Source organism: Tetrao urogallus (assembly GCF_951394365.1).
Source record: "Tetrao urogallus genome assembly, chromosome: 13".
NCBI lineage: Eukaryota > Metazoa > Chordata > Aves > Galliformes > Phasianidae > Tetrao > Tetrao urogallus.
The window spans coordinates 8,579,661-8,597,610 of record NC_136826.1 but is presented as its reverse complement, the minus strand read 5'-3'; positions in this window follow the sequence as shown (position 1 = coordinate 8,597,610).

Below are 17,950 nucleotides of genomic sequence, written 5' to 3'. Positions count from 1 at the left end.
CAGTTTGGTCAACACGGCAAGAATCTGTCCTTCATTTCCTTCACTTTAAATTGCTTTGAAATTGCAATTAGGGGGGAAAAAAAGAGTTACGTAGAATCGGAGGAAACAGATGTGAAAAGCAATTAGTTTCCATCCACAAGAAATGTTCTTGGTCTGGGTATCCCCCCTCAAAGTCACAGGTCTCCCTGGACCTCTGTCCTCCCATTTGCATCCACAAGGACTTTTGGCTGTGCTCTCTGCACAAAGAAAGGAGGGGATTCTGTGCCCTGGCTTGGTTGCAGGTGAGGGAGTCATGCAGGGCACCAGCAGCCCTTGGGGAAGACTCCAGGGAGACCACTTCCCCCACTGTTGGAGCAGTGCGAGCTCCTCTCTCACTGGGAATCCTTTCTGGTAGGTCCCTCCTGCATTACTACTGACCCCGCCAGGCAGAGGACTCCCCTATCTGGAGCATGGCACATTGAGTCCTGGCTGCAGACCTCCACCCCCAAAGAAATTCTTGGGATGCTGCATTGTCCTATGCATGAGTCTTCCTTATTTCCTGCTTTTATTTTAGTCCATGTGCAGCACTGATTTGGGCAGGCGATAGAGCTCAGCCTTCTGCATCTGTCCCAGCTGCCATGCAGGAGTGTCTCTAAACACAAGTATGTCAGCTGACGTTCTGGCTGCTTGCTGCCTTCCCCCTTTTGCTTTTTTCAATAAGCACACCACCTCACGGTGTTCTCAGGAGGAGGCATTCATCCACTCTGCCTCTGGGACACATAAAACAAGCTATCGTGTTTGCTCTGACACAGCGAGCCAGTAGCAGCGATGCAATGGACTGTGGTTTTCCTGTACTCTGGTCTACAGTCTTAATTATTAAGATAAACCTTTTAGGTCAGTTCTTTCCATCTTGATACTTCTCCATCTTGACTGAAAGCAGCTTCGTAACAGGCCTGCCACCTGGCAGAGAATTCCAAAACTTGTCCTTGATTTATCCCAACTTAGGAAGAAGAGCAAAAATACTTTTCCAGACCACAGCTACTTCTGAGATGTGCAGGATAAAGTTTTGTTTTGCCTTTCTTGTCATTTCCAATATCATATGATACTATATTTAAACTGACAGGGACTGTGACACTTATCAGAACAAAATCTATCCATGTCCCCTATGCAGGGCACAACATGGAGGAGCTGTGAATCCTTTCTAAGCCTTCCTCCTGCCAGGCCTTTCACTCCATTGCCCTTTTCTTAGGCAGGAAAATCTCTTCCTGGGAAGAACTGTATATCATGGCAGCAATAGCAGAAATACTTGATTTCCACCAGCCAAAACCTCTTGCTGCAGCTCGCACCAGCTTAAGGTGTGTGCAAAGGCAACACTTGAGTAGTGTGTTAACCTTGCTTTATGCTGGTGCCAGCTGCTGCAGAAGGTAGCATAAAGTGAGTTAAAGCTAGCACAAGAGCTTTGGGAAAGCTATTGACTTAAATTCAGGCTGTATCTGGCATGTTTTGAACAAAGCGATGGTAGAGGGGCACAAGTTTTTTCAGTTTACACCCATTCTTTCTCCACCAAGGTAGAGAAAGAATTATTATGGAAAGGATTATTTTTATTCATGTTCCCAATTGAAGCTTTCTTTGCTCACCAAATCTACTGGGGAGAAATGTTTTCATGTAAAGGAAGCCCAAGGCGAAAATTAAGTTTTCCAAGGAAACTGCAGAGAAGCAGGAAAACAAAGCAGCTGGAAATTCATGTGATGCTGTTGGAGTACAAAACTCTGCTGGAAGGGAAAGGCAGTTTCCAATGTGAATGGAAGAGCAGTGGCCACAGTGCTCAGCATCTTTGTCCATGCAGGCAAGGAGCAGCCCAAGTGAGAACGACTGCAGGCTGCGCTGTGCTGCGACCATACCGGGCTCTGGCTGGTTGGTGCTCCCATAAGCTGATGTTTGAACATGAGCTCCCTGTTCTTGGGAACTTCACCTTTCAGTTTTATTTCCTTATGACCCTCATTTGAAAATCGAAGGGCTGTAGGAGGTGGCCTAGGCTCACAAATCCTACCAGGTTCAGAGCTGAAACAACCAGACCTTCCTCTCTTCCCTCCTTCCCTTTCCCCTTTCACTCCTGCTGCCAGCTTGCTGCACCTATTTGCATCTCCAGTGCACCGTTTCTCTTCTCTGTCAATTTGGTGCACCCTTCCCTCCTCCATCCCTGAGACTTCTTCAGAGCCAGCAGCCCAGCATTGTCCACACTGAGGTGATGTAACCTGTATTTCTGCTACTTCTTTCTTCCAAACTCTGCTGCCTAAAGCCAGGGCCACTTTTCTTCCACATTTGGAGAGAGCAATGCACTTTGCTAATGTAACCTTAAATGACATCTGAGCTGGATGTGTGTCCCCAATGCACAGAGGGCTTGGCCAGTAAATTATCTAGTCTGCCAACCCACTCCCACCATGCCTGCTAACCTGTGTTCCCCTGTGCCACATCTCCGTGTTTCCTGAACACCTCCAGGGACACTTGACTCCATCACCTTCCTGAGCAGCCTGTTCCAATGCTTTACCATTCTTTCAGAGAGAAAAAAATTTCCTAATATCCAATCTGAATATCCCTTGGTGCAACTTCAGGCCATCACCTCTTTGTTCTGTTGCTAGTTACCTGCGGAAAGAGACAACCCTCACCTTGCTACAACCTCCTTTCAGGTAGTTGTACAGAGCAATAAGGTCTCCCCTGAACACTGCTTACAAGGGAGCTCTGGAGATCACATTGTCCAACCTCCCATTCCCTTGCAAGTAATCCATACCTTGTAACAATCACAGCCCTGATCTAAGGGGATTCACGTTTTCTCAGATAAATGCTGTCTGCCAGAGTGCTCTCAATTTCTCTTCCATTGTAAGTCCTACGACCCCTCCCCAAATTGTCACAAGGACATTTCTCCCTCCAGGGAGGACAGCCTGGAACGTGCTGGGGACTAGATGACAGAGCCACTGCTTCCCCCCTCCTCAGCAACCTGGGGGGAGGATGCTATCTCCTGATGCAGGCTCAGATCTACAGCTGCAATCCTCCTACCAGCATCTTCAACCTGATGGAGAGAAGCAAAGATCATCAAACTTTGTTTCCTGTGTGGCCCTGCAGGACATCTGCTTGACAAGTTTTAAACACACTCTAAAAGAACCCATGCTGGCACAGGGCCCCTCAGCTGCCCTGCACTGTAGGTTCGCACCACCCCAGCCCTGCCTGCTCCCTTCAGCTCTGCCTGCTCCACAACAGCAGTGTGAGCAGGGAGGTGGTGTGATGTTGCAGGGAGCGAAGAATTGTTTGCTTTGCTGTATCTGATTCACAATGGAAGTGCAGGGGTCAGGAGAAGGCTGTTTATCATGAGAAGGTGTCCTGATTAAGTCAAGCAATGATGATGGCATCTTAAAGGAGCAGATGAGAGGTAGATCATTGCCTGGGACTGGAAGATCCGGGGAAAAAACAACCCCAAAATCCCCTGGTGAGGGGTCAGCATCAGTTGGGCATGTTGCCAGCCCGTGGTCCCCAGGAAAGCAGAGCATTCTTTCACGATGCGGGGATGACAGCCTCTGTTGGCATGGCAACACGGGATGCTGCAGTGGGGATGGCCGGGCAGGAGTTTGCAGTCGGCGGAACGGGGAAATGTTTGATAGATTAAAAATCCACCAGCCGCACGCCATCGTCCTCCCTCACTCGCTCCACCTTGTGCTGCCAAGTTGAATAACTATGTTGTTATGGTGAGAGAAAAACAGCATAATCTGAGCCCAGGCTGTCAGGGAGGAAGGAGAGAGAGTGTTTTCTGCTGATATCCTCTCATTTCCCTCTTTTCCTTCCCAGCACTTCTTTTGGGAAGCAAAGCCAAGCAGTGAACAAGGATCTGGGGTACAAGTGGGAGACCCAGGCGCTGTTTGGGCTGTGGTATCCCACAGATCTCATCATCACCCTGCACAGCTTTAACATCCTCACTGCAGGTTGCACTCTAAATTAGATTTAAGAAAAAAAAAAAAAAAAAAAAAAAAAAAAAACAGTAACAACACGGTTCAAGCATGAGGTAATTCTTGTTCACTTAGAAAGCCTGAGGAAACAAAAGAGTGAAGAAGTAGGGGGGTTAAAAAGCACATCTGTTTGCATGGCCAAACCTTCACTGCTTCCATGCAGAATCTCTGAAGTACTGGTGAGGACGCCAGGGTTTTCTGTGCAATTGGCAGTTGCAGAGCTCCCTGCTCCCACTCTGGATGTGATGTGACTCACAGGGGTTTGCCCATGCACCCTGAGCAGGAAGGTGTGTGTTAACCTCAGGCACATAATTTAGGATAATTTCAATTATTTTGGATGATACCAGGCTAAATATTTTGCTGTCTTTTATTCAAGTATCTTAAAGGGATGTTCTGCTTTCTCCCTGGCTGGGTCCTCAGATTGGTCCTGGTTGCACTTCAGGTCTCTTGTGAGGGTTCAGTGAGGTTTCCCCCCATCTTCTGAGCACCACCCAACTTTCTGAACAGCTCTGCAAGGCTTTTATTTCACACCTGCACTTTGCATACTGCTGCTTCCTGAACCACAATAGCATAAACCAAGAGATGACAAAAGGAAAAGTCACCTGTGACAGCAAAAAAACCCACAACCTCAGGACAGAGCAGCCTCTGGGAGTTTTGTCTCATGATATGGCAGCTGTGCCAGGATCACGAGTGCACCACCAGACACTGATTGCCCCAGCCTGCTTCACCTGGGGCATCCTCCACCCACTCACACCACCCATTGGGCCATGGCTCCATTTAAGCTCAGGCTCATGCACCCACCCTTTGCTTTGGGCTGTGCTGTAGCTATCTCTGAATGTATCTCTTAGATGGCACCTAGATGTGCTTTGCAATCTTGTCTCTGGCTGGGCATTCTGGTTCTCATTTGTGACAATAGGTAGGACGGTGCTCAGGTACAATGGAGCTGTACACCCTGGTCTCTTTGGTTCTGGCCTTATCCCTTCCTGTGAGGCAGTTCTGCTCTTGCTGCCTCCTTGACACGGAGTGGGGCAGCCTGCTGAGAACCCTTGTGTAGCCTGCATCCAAGAAGAAAGGCAGGTACCAGAAGTATAAGGAGGTGCTTAGCTGAGTTCCCTACATCCCATTTTCTCTTTGTAGTTGGGCAGAGCCGGAGACCATTTCCTAAACAACCCTTAAGGTAATAAATTAAGGGCTTTCACTTAAAATGAGGTGCTACACAAGGAGCAGGGGTCCCAAGGTCACTCAGGAAGTCTGTCAGAGAAAATCAGTGATTAGCTGTTAAGATTCAGCTTGAATCTAGATAGGGTTTTAGACTGTAAATTTTGCACTCTGGTGTGGTGCAGCACGATCTTGAATGCGTGCGTGGTGTCACAGCTCCTTTTTACAATGAGGAAAGCCATAAGGGCTGGGCTGTGGGAAGCACAAAGAACAGCGTTTGCGCGTCCGGAGCTGCTTTGCTTGCCCCTGCTGTGCATGCAGGAGCACGGCGCCTTTGCAAGGCTGCTTGGCGCTGGCTGGGGCTGTCCTAACAGCTGCAGGATGGGATGCGTTGGTTCTCGCTGAAGGCTGAGCGCCCAGCACGGAATGGGGAGAGAATGCCGCTTCTCTGGAGGGGAGCGTCGGGGGTGAGGCTGCTGTTAACCGTGCATACAGGGAGAGCTCCGCTCCAGCAGCTTTTCGCCGGCAGTGGGTGGCGGAGGGAATCCCTTTACAGGAGGAGCACGGCTGAGCCCAGCTCCTGGCAGGGAACCTCCCCAGGGCCCGGTGAGCTGCACCCTGCCCAGCCCTCTCCGAAGGAGTCTTTGAGCATCCGCTCCTCTGTTCTTTTCCATCTCCCCCAGCACATCCACCTCCCTCTCCTGCATTTCTTCTGCCTCGCTCCACACCGCTCTGCAGCTTTCTCTGCTCAAAATAATTTCTGCTCAGGGAATTCCTCTCCCTCCCTCTTCGCTCTCCTGCAGTATTTCTCTCTGGCCTTTGCCCCGGGATATGTAGCTGAGCATTAGCACAAACATCATCTCTCGCTGGTGATTTGGAGCAGACAAGATGACTTTAAAGCCCAGCGAAAAAGCCTTCCTGTGAAAACATCTTGTTGCAAAAGCAGGGCATTAGCGAGGAAGGCACTGCTCTCCAGGTGGGGTGTTTGCTGAGGAATTATTCTAAGCACTCATCGTCTCGGCGAAGTGCTGCGTTCACCCAGGGCGCTCACAGCCTGAGCAGGAACAAACCCCCGGCCTGGCAGCGGCAGCCCTGGGCGCTGCTGCCAGCATCCACCTCCTGTGCTGCCACCGGGAGGTGCCACCTCCAGCAGCGCGCCGTGATGCTGGGGGGCAGCCCCGCAGCCCCCCCCCAGACTGCAGCAAAATCTGCGCTTAATCGCCGGCTGATCTCAATCGGGGCACTTACCGATTGTAAACGCTGTGTTTTTGTGGGAGGTCTCACAGGTTGGATTTGTTTTGTCTTTGTGGTGGGGCTGCGGGGTAGAGAGGAGACCTGGGTCCGTTGGTCTGTCTGCAGCCTGTTCTCATTCGGTGCTGTTCCCTGTTTCTGCTTTTCATTTCAGACTTCTTCCTTCTGTACTTCCATCTGCTGATGCTTTGTGGTTCCCCTGCTAAATGCTGAGGGGACCTGAGCAATTACTGCCTTATGGCACACGTTATGTTTGTGGTAAACCTATTTCTTCACCAAGCCTTACAGGCACAATTGTTAGGGCGCTGTGCATGCCACAGTGTGTTTGCAGCAGTTGCTGATTGGAAATTTCTTGAAGAGAAGAAAGCTGTGCCTGTAACCTTCCTTTTAAAATAGAACAGTCTAACCTGAGTGTGTGATGGGGTTAGAGGGGCTATTTTTAGCAGAGTGCTTCAGGTGAGTTGGAACTTTCCCTTTTGCCTGTGTCTTCAAAACACTGCTTCCAGCCTGGAGAAACAAGGCCAATAAGGTTCTATTGCTTTTCAGCTCTCCTGGTGCTGAGTTTACTGTCTGATATGCCGCTGAAAATTTGGGCATGGTCTTTCAGCTGCAGCCTGAATTGCTCTGTGTCACAGTGTTAAGTAATAAAATGAAGAGAATTATCGTGGGTATGCAAGGTTTGCCAACCTTGTGGTCTTTCCTTGAAAACAAGCTAGGATGAGTTAGCAGCTGCTCTTCAAGGTTTCTAAGGAGAGTGACCTGCGTGAGTTTAATATATTGCAAAAGGAGGTGATAACACTGTAGCCGACAGGAAGATGCAAAGTGTGCCCTTATCCTGCTGGGATAAAGCATGGAGGGCTGGGGGTGCCATCCGCCCAGCCGGTGCTCCCAGCCACGGGGAGAAGCTGTGCTGGTAAAGGACCATGATTTCAAAATGCATTAGGCAGCACTAAGAGTTGTGTAGCTTTTTCTAAAAAATGCTTTCCCCCGCTGACTGACAGACCAGTTCCTTGGGGAAAGTCCCACCTAACCCAGTTCTATACCCTGCACTTAACACAATGGATCTCCTTGCTTTCCCAAAAACTCCTCACTTACAGCAAGCTCAATTGGCACATTCCTGGGTCAGACGTATCTTTTTTTCTTTTCCCAAAAAGTCGTGCTGTCATGCCTTCACTGGGCTGCTCTTAAAGCTGGCACAGATAGCAGCACAGAGAAGAGCTGCCATGAAGTTTGCATTCAGTTAGTAAATATTCATGCTGATTTTCTTGAGGTGAGTGGCTTAGCAGCTCAACCCTCAATAACAGTGCAAGGCTTCAGCTCTTGGAGCTTGAGGCTAGAAAGGCTGATTAAATAAGGAATGTATAGGGGGTCCTTACATTTTGGATGACTGACACTCCTCATCTGATGAGCCCAATAACTTTATGTGGATGAAGGCAGAGTATGTAACAAGCAAGGCCAGCTTGTTACAGCAGCTGCTTTGATTTGCAGATATCTTGTCAACAGAAGCTCCCATGCAACCAGCTAAATTAGGAACGCAGTTGCAGGGAATGTAATATTTAATTATCCTTGCCATTAAAAGTGTTGTATTTGATTTCTTTTCTTGGCTATTTCAAACCACGAAGGTCACTATTTTTTGGCAGAAATGAGGCAAGCAAGTCTTGTTTAGCCATGGGGAGAACAAGGGGTGAAACTAAGTCAACTTTTTACTGCTGAATGTAGAGCTTTGTATTTGAAGCTTGGCAAAGGTGAGTGCTTGTGGTCCAGCACAGTGCCAGGTGTAGGAGTTGCTTAGCTGGGAGAGCGGGTCTGTAACTCATGGAAGTGTTTATTTGGCATTTAAGCTCTCCTCACTGGTAGCTGATAAGGATGTCCTGTGTTGGACCTGAAGTCCAGGGGATTACAAATGATCCTGAGGGAGACTGAGGGTGAATGCCAAGTAGTCTGTGCTGTCAGTGTGATGGGATATTACAAATGCAGCTTATCCTCACTCTCACTGTCTGGGGCATGATGGGTCAGGTAAGCACAAAGGGGCTGAGGAAATCTGTAGCTAAAGCTTTAACCAGAAGGCAGATGCTAACTGTCAGGGCTGCCACAGAAGCAGGTCCTGACCTGCACCAGTTCTGGGACCTGTTTGCAGTGTCCTTGTCCCAGCTGGGCTAGTTCTGTTCTGCCAGAGCCTCCTGGGGCTGCAAAGTAAGGCAGGAGGTGCTGCTTATGTTAAAGGCAGCCCCTCAGCACTGCCTGCTGGGGTGCAACAAAGCTCTCTGAGCTGGTCTCTGCACCAGGGCAAAAGTGATGCTTCTTGGAGCTTTCCTTAGCCAAGTACCAGGCTCCTACATGAGCACTACAGCATCTCCCTCCTGTATGCCATTACTATAAATGTATGCTTATTCAAGGCTTGTCTGCTGTTCTGCCTGAATGCAGTGGTTAGAGCACTGAGACAATGTGCTACCTGTCATGCCTTGTGTCAGCATATGGTTTTGAAGGGTCACTTAAAATATAGCTTCAGTTCATCTTATTGTGCTGGCTGTTCTGTGCCAGGGAATGTTGGGGGGCTGCACGCCTCCCAAGAGTCATCAAGTTAAATCTTCAGTCTTTCTGGTGCACTGATGTTTGGATGCCAGACCGCCAGATTGTGGTGTAAATTGTGGTGCAAAGCTTCTCCAGCTCACCAGCAAAGTATTGCCATTGAGGTAAGGATCCTGGGCCAGTAGGATTGTAGGAGACTCCTTCTGAAAGCACTGTTCCTCTGCAACATGTCTATGGGATGCTTCTGCAGGAGACAGGACAGGAGATCAGGTAGGACTTCTGGAGCACGGAATGGAAAAGACTAAGATAGCTGGGAACTGGATAAGAAAAGGCTTTCCTTTATCAAACCAACTTCTGCTTGCTTCTTTCCTCCCTCCTGTTCAGCTGAGAGCACACTAGCATCTGGTGAGACACTGTTGTGACTCCTATAGAAAGGCATGTAATGAACACAATTTATATACCACTATCACACCTGGTAACATATAAAGACATTTAACACAGGAGAAACCGCCCGCTCCATGGGGATTGAGGACTGTGTTTGGCAAAGTAAGCACTCTGCCATAAAATGAAGAGATCAGCTATGCTTGCTGGAGCCAGCAATCCTCTGTTCTGTTTAACCCAGCAGTTTTCACACTGTGAGAGTAAGTATGCTCTTTATATCTCATTTCTGAGCTGGGTGCCCTGTTGCACTACAGCTGTGACAGAGGTGATATGTTTCCCATTAACACCTTTACAGGCTGCTTAGTGCATCTAGGGCTCCTAAAGGGTGGGAGAGAGGGAGATAGCAAAAGCCACTCTGGAACCTGAAGCTGCTGGCCATGGCTTATAACCAAGCTCTTCTCCCAACCCTGGTGGCCTGACATCTTTCCAGCTCTGCAGGTAGTGCAGAAGAGTCAACGTGTTGAGTTCACTCTTGGTCTTTGGGAGTGTGGCAAGGCACTGTAAGAAGGAGAGGAAGAGGCACAGGCTGCACAGAGAGGTGGGGGAGTCACTGTCCCTGGAGGTGTTCAGGAAACATGTGGATGTGGCACTGAGGGACATGGTGTAGTGCGTATGTGGCGATGGGTTGGTAGCTGAGCTTGGTGATCTCAGTGATCTTTTCCAATTCTAAGTGGAAGCTGCCAGGGAAGTGTGAGCAGACCTGGAGCGTGGAGACTTGCTGGTGGCTGCTGCAGCTGCCTGTATGGTGTTGAACAGCACAGGAGATTGGGCATCACTCCCTGCTCCTTCGTCCCTAGGGCATAGCAGGTTCAGAGCAGACATGGAGGGAGAGGTAAGGCAGTAGGGTCTGGAAGTCCCTGTGAATGGGGTGCTGCCCAGATGCATGCTGCAAACAACATTGTGTGTCTTGGCTGACAAGGAATTGCTATTTGAGAAATGGATTTGGGGCATGGGGTGAAAATGGGGGAAATGCTGGCAGTTTCATTTCAGGTTAATGAAAATATGATTAACAGTTGTAATTAACTGATGAAACAGTGGCTAGTTCTCTGCCCCCTCCTGATGATTTATGAGATGCAGAGGTTACCTGTGCCCATGGTTTCTGCTTATGGCAGCACTTTGCAACATCTCAAACTTTCTGCCTTAAAATCCCCTCCAGGCACAAGTTGCTGTGGCTTTAACTCCTGAGGTGTTGGGACTCCTGAGCATGTGGGGATGTGCTGCACACCCAGCATAACTGCCTCTGATCCCAGTCCTGTTGTTGGGAGGCTCAACAGCAGAGCCAGAGGCTATGGGTGTGCTGAGGGAAGAGCTGGGAAAGGGTTACAATCTGAAAGAGTAGCTGCTCCACAGCAAAGCTGTGGGGAAACTCAGCCTTGATCTCAGATGGCTGAGAGCTGAGCACCTGGGAGAAGTGGGTGCTTTCTAGACACAGGAGATGCCTTTCAGTCTTAAGTATATATTTAAATATCTAGGTGGACTTGTACAAATGTGAGATCTTAACTTAGGAGAGAAAGAAAACAGAAAAGCACTGTGTGCACAACCTGCTACTGTGAACAGGACAACTGCATGAGTAACAGACAACTTTGGCGTATTCCAGTATGAGGGCAGCATTTGTCCCTATGATGGAGACAGATGGCACTTCTGGTGTGTGTGCCCAAGGCAGACAAGAAAGCAATCCTCTGTCCCATCTGATCAGCTTCTGCTTTCTTTGGAGTCATTGTTAGGGATGTGCTTTTGGCTGTAGGGAAGAACAGGTGAGCTTTGCCTTGTTTGTCTGATTGCATATGCGTGATCTAAAAAAAGTGACTATCTATTTCTCTAAGGATACTTGATGAGCATTAAAAATACAATTGCGAGAATAATCAGGTCAGACTTCAAACAAATGCAAGGAAGCAGATCTGTTGAAGAAAGAGATACCTTGTTATGTCATTTTCTCTGAGCAGTTCTTAAAGGCTGATCTTTCTCTTGGAGATCAAACTAAGGTTCTTCAGCCCAGGGATGGAACCCAGTACTCTTGCCTACAAGCTGTGGGCAGATAAGAAGTCCCAACATGAAAGATAAAAAAATGAAACAAACAAACAAACAAAAACAACAGAGAGGGATCTCTCCAGGGTTCACAGCAGTGTAGGACATGGCAGGAGTAGACTTCTAGGGATGGCCTGTGCCTCTGTGGTCTGTGTGTGTGTGCAGACGTGGTTGGGAAGCACAGTGCACTGGGAGAAGTACCCTGAGGTCAGTGAATTGATCTGCTGGACATGGGGCTCTGCCAGCTTTGGGGGACACCTGGTTTGTGGCAATTTGAAGCCCTTGGAGAGGCATGAGGCTGTTGCTGTGAGCCCACGGTATCACAGAACCACAGAATGTCAGGGATTGGAAGGGACCTCAAAAGATCATCTAGTCCATCCCCCCTGCCAGAGCAGGAACACCTTGGTCAGGTCACACAGGAATGCGTCCAGGTGGGTTTTCAATGTCTCCAGGAAAGAGACCCCACAACCTCTCTGGGCAGCCTGTTTCAGTGTTCTGTTACCCTCACTGTCAACAAGTTTTTTCTCATTTATGTGGAACCTCCTATGTTCCAGCTTGTATCCCTTGCCCTAGAAAATGTTCCATTCCCTTAATTATCTTGGTGGCTCTGTGCTGGACTCTCTCAAGCAGATTCCTGCCCTTCTTGAACTGAGGGGGCTAGAACCGGACACAGTATTCCCCATGCAGTCATACCAGGGCCAAGCCTCTCTACCCTCTAAACACACCCTCTCTCATACACCCCAGAATGCTATTATCCTTCTTGGCCACAAGAAGACAGTGCTATAGTGGTTCCTGGGGTTGTACTTGCCCCTGTTGTTTTTCATTATATTTGCCCTTGCCCAACTCTCCAGCCTGTCCAGTTCTCACTGGATGGCAGCACATCCTTCTAGCAGCCATTCCTCCCAGTTTTGTGCCATCAGCAAACTTGTTGACAGTGCACCCTATTCCCTCATCCAAGTTGTTGATGAATATATTGAATAGTACTGGTCCCAGTAGTGACCCTCAAGGAACTCCACTAGATACAGGCCTCCTACTAGACTCTGTCCCATTGACCACAACTTTCTGGCTTCTTTCCTTCAGCCAGTTCACAGTCCACCTCACTACCCAACTCTTATCCTTGATATGCCTAGAGACAGAGCCATGGATAAGTTGTTCCATCACCTTTCCAGGAATGGAAGTGAGGCTGAGTGATCTATAGTTACCTGGGTCCTCCTTCTTGCCCCTTTTGAAGACTGGAATGACATTTGCTTTCCTCCAGTCCTCAGGCACCTCTTCCATTCCCCATGACAGTATGTCTATACTGGTATAGTTGGAAAAAATCTAGTGTTAAATTGCTGTTTGGTTGCAGCAGAAATGCAGAGTCATGGCTTGAAGCAGTGATTGAGCATCTGGTGGGAAGGCAGGGCTAATCCTGGGGAGCTCAGGTGCATGCAATGTATGTGAATGACCAGAAAGGGTGCAGCCAGGATCCACCCCTTCCCAGACCTCATTTATGGGTTGGCAGGGGAGGTGAGGGTATCTTGCTGGAGATCCCTGCCTACCTGAGAAACCCATGGTTTCCCAGGTGTCCTGAGATATTGAGAGCAGTGTAAGCAAGGAACTCCTGCAGGTCTGTGGTTGCTGGGTTAAGAGGGCTGGCCAGAGGTTCTGTTGGCTTTGGCCCTATTGCTGATAGGTAGCTTGACAGTCTGAGGTCTACTCTACTTGGGTTAATGGAGCCTATAGTTTAAAACCTGAGTCTCCCTGGAGGAGGGAAAAACAACTTGAACAGCTAACCATAGCTCAGTTTTTGTTGTTGTTTTGTGTGTTTGTTTTGTTTTTGTTTTTTTAAGTCTGGATGCAAAAGTATCATCTCATGGTCACTTCACCTACAAGAGGGACGCTTTCATGCATCCATCAATGGGATGCTAACGCTTGAATAAGCCTGTGTTTAAAGTGGAAGTTCATCTGAGAGAGCTGTCTCCCACGGATGTTTCCAGCTTTGAGAAATGCACTCGCTGACCTGAATGGCCGTGACATGTGTGCAGGTGATATTATTTATCTACAGCCTCTCTTAGCACATGTGCAACCTTAGAAAAGCACTCAGAAGCATGTGTTAACGGCTGCCAGAGGTGCTGTGTGTGAAGGGTGGTGTGGTCTCTGAAGACAAGACGCTCCGTCTAACTCAGGGCTTGGGTTTTGCTGGAGACCGGAGAGCAAGCACTTCTCAAACCGTTCTCCTTCCTCAACAATCGGTGGCCAGCGATTCCCAGTGGGCGCTCGCTCCTACGAAGGAGCGTCCCGAAGGCCTCTCTGCGGCCGCAGCTGCGGCGCTTCCTTCGCACGGCTGGCAGAGGGCAGCAGAAGCCACGGAACCGGCGGCGGAGGCGAGGCGAGGCGAGCGCGGCGGCGCTTCCCGCGGCTGTGGTGTCCGGGGCCGGGGGGCTATTCCTCCGCGGGAGCGCCGGGCTCCTTCAGGCACTGAGCTCGGCAGCATCTGTTGCGTTTTGCCCGGCCGCTTTGCGGAGTTCCTTCACTGTGTTCGTGGTGTGCGTCCCTCCATGCTCCTTCCCTAGGCAAGCCTGCAGGCAGCGCTGCGGCTTTAAGGGCGTGGGCATTGGTTCCTAGTTAGAGCGGCTGGGGCTGAAGCCCGAGCAAAGGAGGGAGGAGAGCGGAAGGCAAATGAACGGGAAAAACTTGCTGTTGCGGTGAAGGGATTTGGAATCTCCCCCGATGAACCGCTCCCTCCCCATGAGCCGTTTGGGGCCCTGGGACACCCTTTCTTGGCCCCAGGGTGGTGCACAAACGGAGCCCCGGGCTTGGCTTTGCACAGAGCTTTTTCTCTCCAGAGCAGTGGAGTCCAGCCTCGCATTGATTTCCATTTGAGTCAGGCACTTCTTAAAAGCCCCAGGGGGAGCTTGCACAGCATCTGTGTCTCTGACGTTTCCAGAGAGAGCATCTTGCCAAGTATCTCGGTGTGTCAATAGCTGAGGGAATCCCTTGGTAACCTCCTTCCTGAGAATGCTTCTCTCCAGGTCCTCTGAAACAGGGCACTCTGGTGCCAGACGTTCCCACAGGAACTGCAGCCCTGTTTGGAAAGAGGACGTGATGAACACACTCCATGGCCGCTCTGGATGTGGCTCTCCTTCCCTTTGCATTTTAGGAAGGCTCTTTGCAAGCAGGCGTAACCTCACGATATTTGAGTGACTTACACAGGTGTTTAACCCCCTGCAGAGCTCCTCCTGCAGACAGTGTTGTTCTCTGACCCCATCCTGTGTGGCACCAGGGTTGCTCCTTGCAGCACATCCATCTGCATGCAGCACTGCCTCCTTCTTGGGGCTCGGAGCTTTCTGTGAGGGTGAAGGCAGCTTTGCCATCTCCATACAGCGCATGACTTAATTCTGTAATGTTTTACAGTGATGTGATTATCAGCCCAAGTTAAAAATATTTTTAGCAGCAAGCACTAAGCCCTCTTCTTTAGGGGAATGTCTTGGCAGAGGAGTTGAAGCAGTTTTAAATAGGTGGCTTCTTGGTGAGAAATAACCTTTCCCTGAATTGTGTCATCTGTTTTCACCTGACAAAACTTCCTTTGTTCTGGTTTATTATTATTATTATTTTCTCTTGGGGAGGCTTACCAGGCCTTATCAGCTTCCCCAGCAATGGAAAGCCCACATTGCTTTTCGAGGTAAAATGAGAGTGGAGAAAGAGATTAAGGCAGAAGCTACTGAAAAATATTCTGACTTTTCTGATTCAGGTGGGGATGGAAAGATGAAAAGGAAGCAAATTTCCCTCTGAAAATTTCTTACTGTTCTATCTGGAAGAGAGCTTGAAGTAGGAATGCAAGTCCTTAAACGAAAATTCATGTTCTTAAAAACGTATATTTCTGAAGTCACTGAGGTGCCACTTCTTCTAAAAGGTGATCTATTTTGATCTCAACAGGCTGCCACAACCTGTCCTTGTATCTGGTTCCTGCTAGCAGGGCAGTGCTGGAGCCCGGTGCAGCTGATGCATAGTGAGGTCTGTTTGGTTCCTGACAGTGGCGCCATCCTATGGCTGCAAACAGCTGCCCAGTGTCTGTGGTGAGAGCTGAAGGGCGTTTCCATGGTAGGAAGGTTTAGCAGTGCTTGGTGAGCATGTCTTGGATGGCTTTTAGGATGACTGGAGTCTGACAGCTCCACTTTCATGTATGTTTTCCTGCCGAGGGATAGAAACCTCTCCCCTGCTCCCTCCCCTTTCTCTCTTACCACTGTATGTGTGGTACAGTGCAGTGTTCTTTCACAGCTTTCCTTCACAGCTGCAGTGTTTAGTGAATGAAGTACTGTCTCTTCAAACAGCCTTCTTGAGAAGCCATGCTTCTTTGTGAGCAGCCACGCTATTTTGCAAGCCTGGTCATCTTTATCTTGATTTCACTGGTCTGTCTTCCTGGCCCAGTTTTTTTTCCTTGGCTTCATTTCTAACTTTCTTTGAGCAAGGCTTCAGTATTTTGCATGCTGATGTTAATGAAATGTTCAGGCAAAGAAGCCTAATCTTTAGGAGCTGGAGGAAGAAAATGAAACCCACATCTCCTTACCTTATCCTCTCCCCTGTACTGTGCATTTGCATCAATATATTGCAATTATCTGACCTCCCCATAGATCTCCTCTGAAGCACCTCTGCCTCACTGAATGCATGTGATATCTGGTGCTTGCATTCAGTGTGGCTCTTCAGTCTTTCTTCTTTTGCCCATTGTAGGATCTGCTCCTTTGCCTATTCAGGTGCTGCACAGTAGTACTCACCACCATTGTATCTGACTGATTCACACATGGTAATGAACTTAATTTCACACCACCACTACAGGGAGTCAGGTTATTTTTATCTTACATTAGTGAAAATTGGCATGCAGTTCTTCAAGAAAAAAAAGCAGTGAATAGTTTTGGCTGTCAAACTGAAGATATATAGGGTCGTGATTTTGGAATACTTTACTCCCAGAGGTCCCTGCAGTGAAGCTTCTCCTGGGTAATAGTGGCTGCCCAGCACACCTGTAAGGCAAACCCAGGACATCTGTAAAGCAGGATCTGCTGTGCTTCATTGTGCTAATTCAGTCTGGCTGTGAGGTGGAAAAGAAGTTGCTGCAGTGACTTTTTCTGCTGCAGCTTCTGGCACTTTGGCTGGCATCAGATCTGCAGTCCACTGAACAAGGTCTGCTGGGCTCCTGGCAAAGCACGTGGCCATGCACCATGTGTGTAAGCTGACTGCAGCCTCCTGGAATTAGCAAAGCTTTCATTTCTTGCCTTTCTGATCACCTCTGCAACTGGAAATTATCAGGTCTTCATCAAAATCTTGGTGCTTTGGATGTGGAGAAATTTCTGCTTATGGATGAAAATGTCCTTTTGGAATCCTCTGGTTGGAGACCTTTCAGACTTGCTCCAGAACATGTGCTTTTCTAAATCCCACCTCCACATCCTCCCTCCATCCAAGGGGAGCTGTCTGGTGGTTGCATATGCGATGCCCAATGCTACCCCTTTTGTCTAAGAAATTAAAACAAAGTAACCTGATTAACTAGGATGGAGGGAATTAAGCCTGTGTTTGTGGAGATGAGGATCAACAAGGTCTCTTAACAACACTTGTTACTCTGGGCTTCCTTTGATTGGCATATCAGCAGCTACATGCCATAAATTACCAGGATGGATTCTCCTGTGCATCTAAATGCAGAAGTGAGGCAAAGTGTTATTTTAATTAATATCTGGTGCGTGGTTTTCCAGGTGCTGTGCAGCTCCTATCTTGACTTGTAACCTCTGTTCTTTCAATTCTAAAGTCCTATCTGTGCTAACAGTACTGCATGCCATCCTTGAACCTGCTCCTGGCTTTCTGTTGCTCCCACGTCCCTTGACAGAGACCTTTCCTTAAAGTGAGTATGTTTGTGGTGCCTTGAGGAGATAGGAGGGGCTTAGGGACTGAGTGACATGATCTCTTGGCAGGTTCTAGGAGTTCTCCCAGGTGATGGGCTGGAGCTGCTGGCATGGATTCTGGAGTGAATTAGTTTGAGAGGTGTTCCTGGATGCCTGTGGGTCCACAGCAGAAATCTTGGTGCTCCCACTGTATTCCATTAGCAGCAAAGTGTAAGGTTGCATACCTTGGATTAGAAAGCACTTGAGGATGTCATTTACTCGGGCAGATTTCCCAGCTGACTGAGCATTCCTATTCCACTAATTATGAACCAAGAGGGTGTTGTATGCAGTGGCACCCAGACAAGAGGAGCTTTCCTCTCTAATGGGGGCAGGTTGGGAAAAAGCATAATGGATATGCTAATTGTTATCCTCTCCCATTATGTGCAATCAGTTGGAACAAAGTAAAGCTTCCTTTGGTAGCTCCTGAGAAATGTGGCGCTCAGATGCTGCAGCTGGCTCCTTCCAACAGCTGGCATCCGAGTCAGCACTGTAGATGAAGTGTATCAGGAAGGGATAGCTCAGAGCCAGGACTGGCTGGAACTGGCAGCTTTTCTGAAGTCACCTGGAATAGCCAATGCAGGACTGTATTGTTTTGTTTCTAGCTGGTGTGGGTCACAGGAAGATGAAGTTGCTTTTTCAGATTTCCCAGAACTGAAGTTTGGAAAG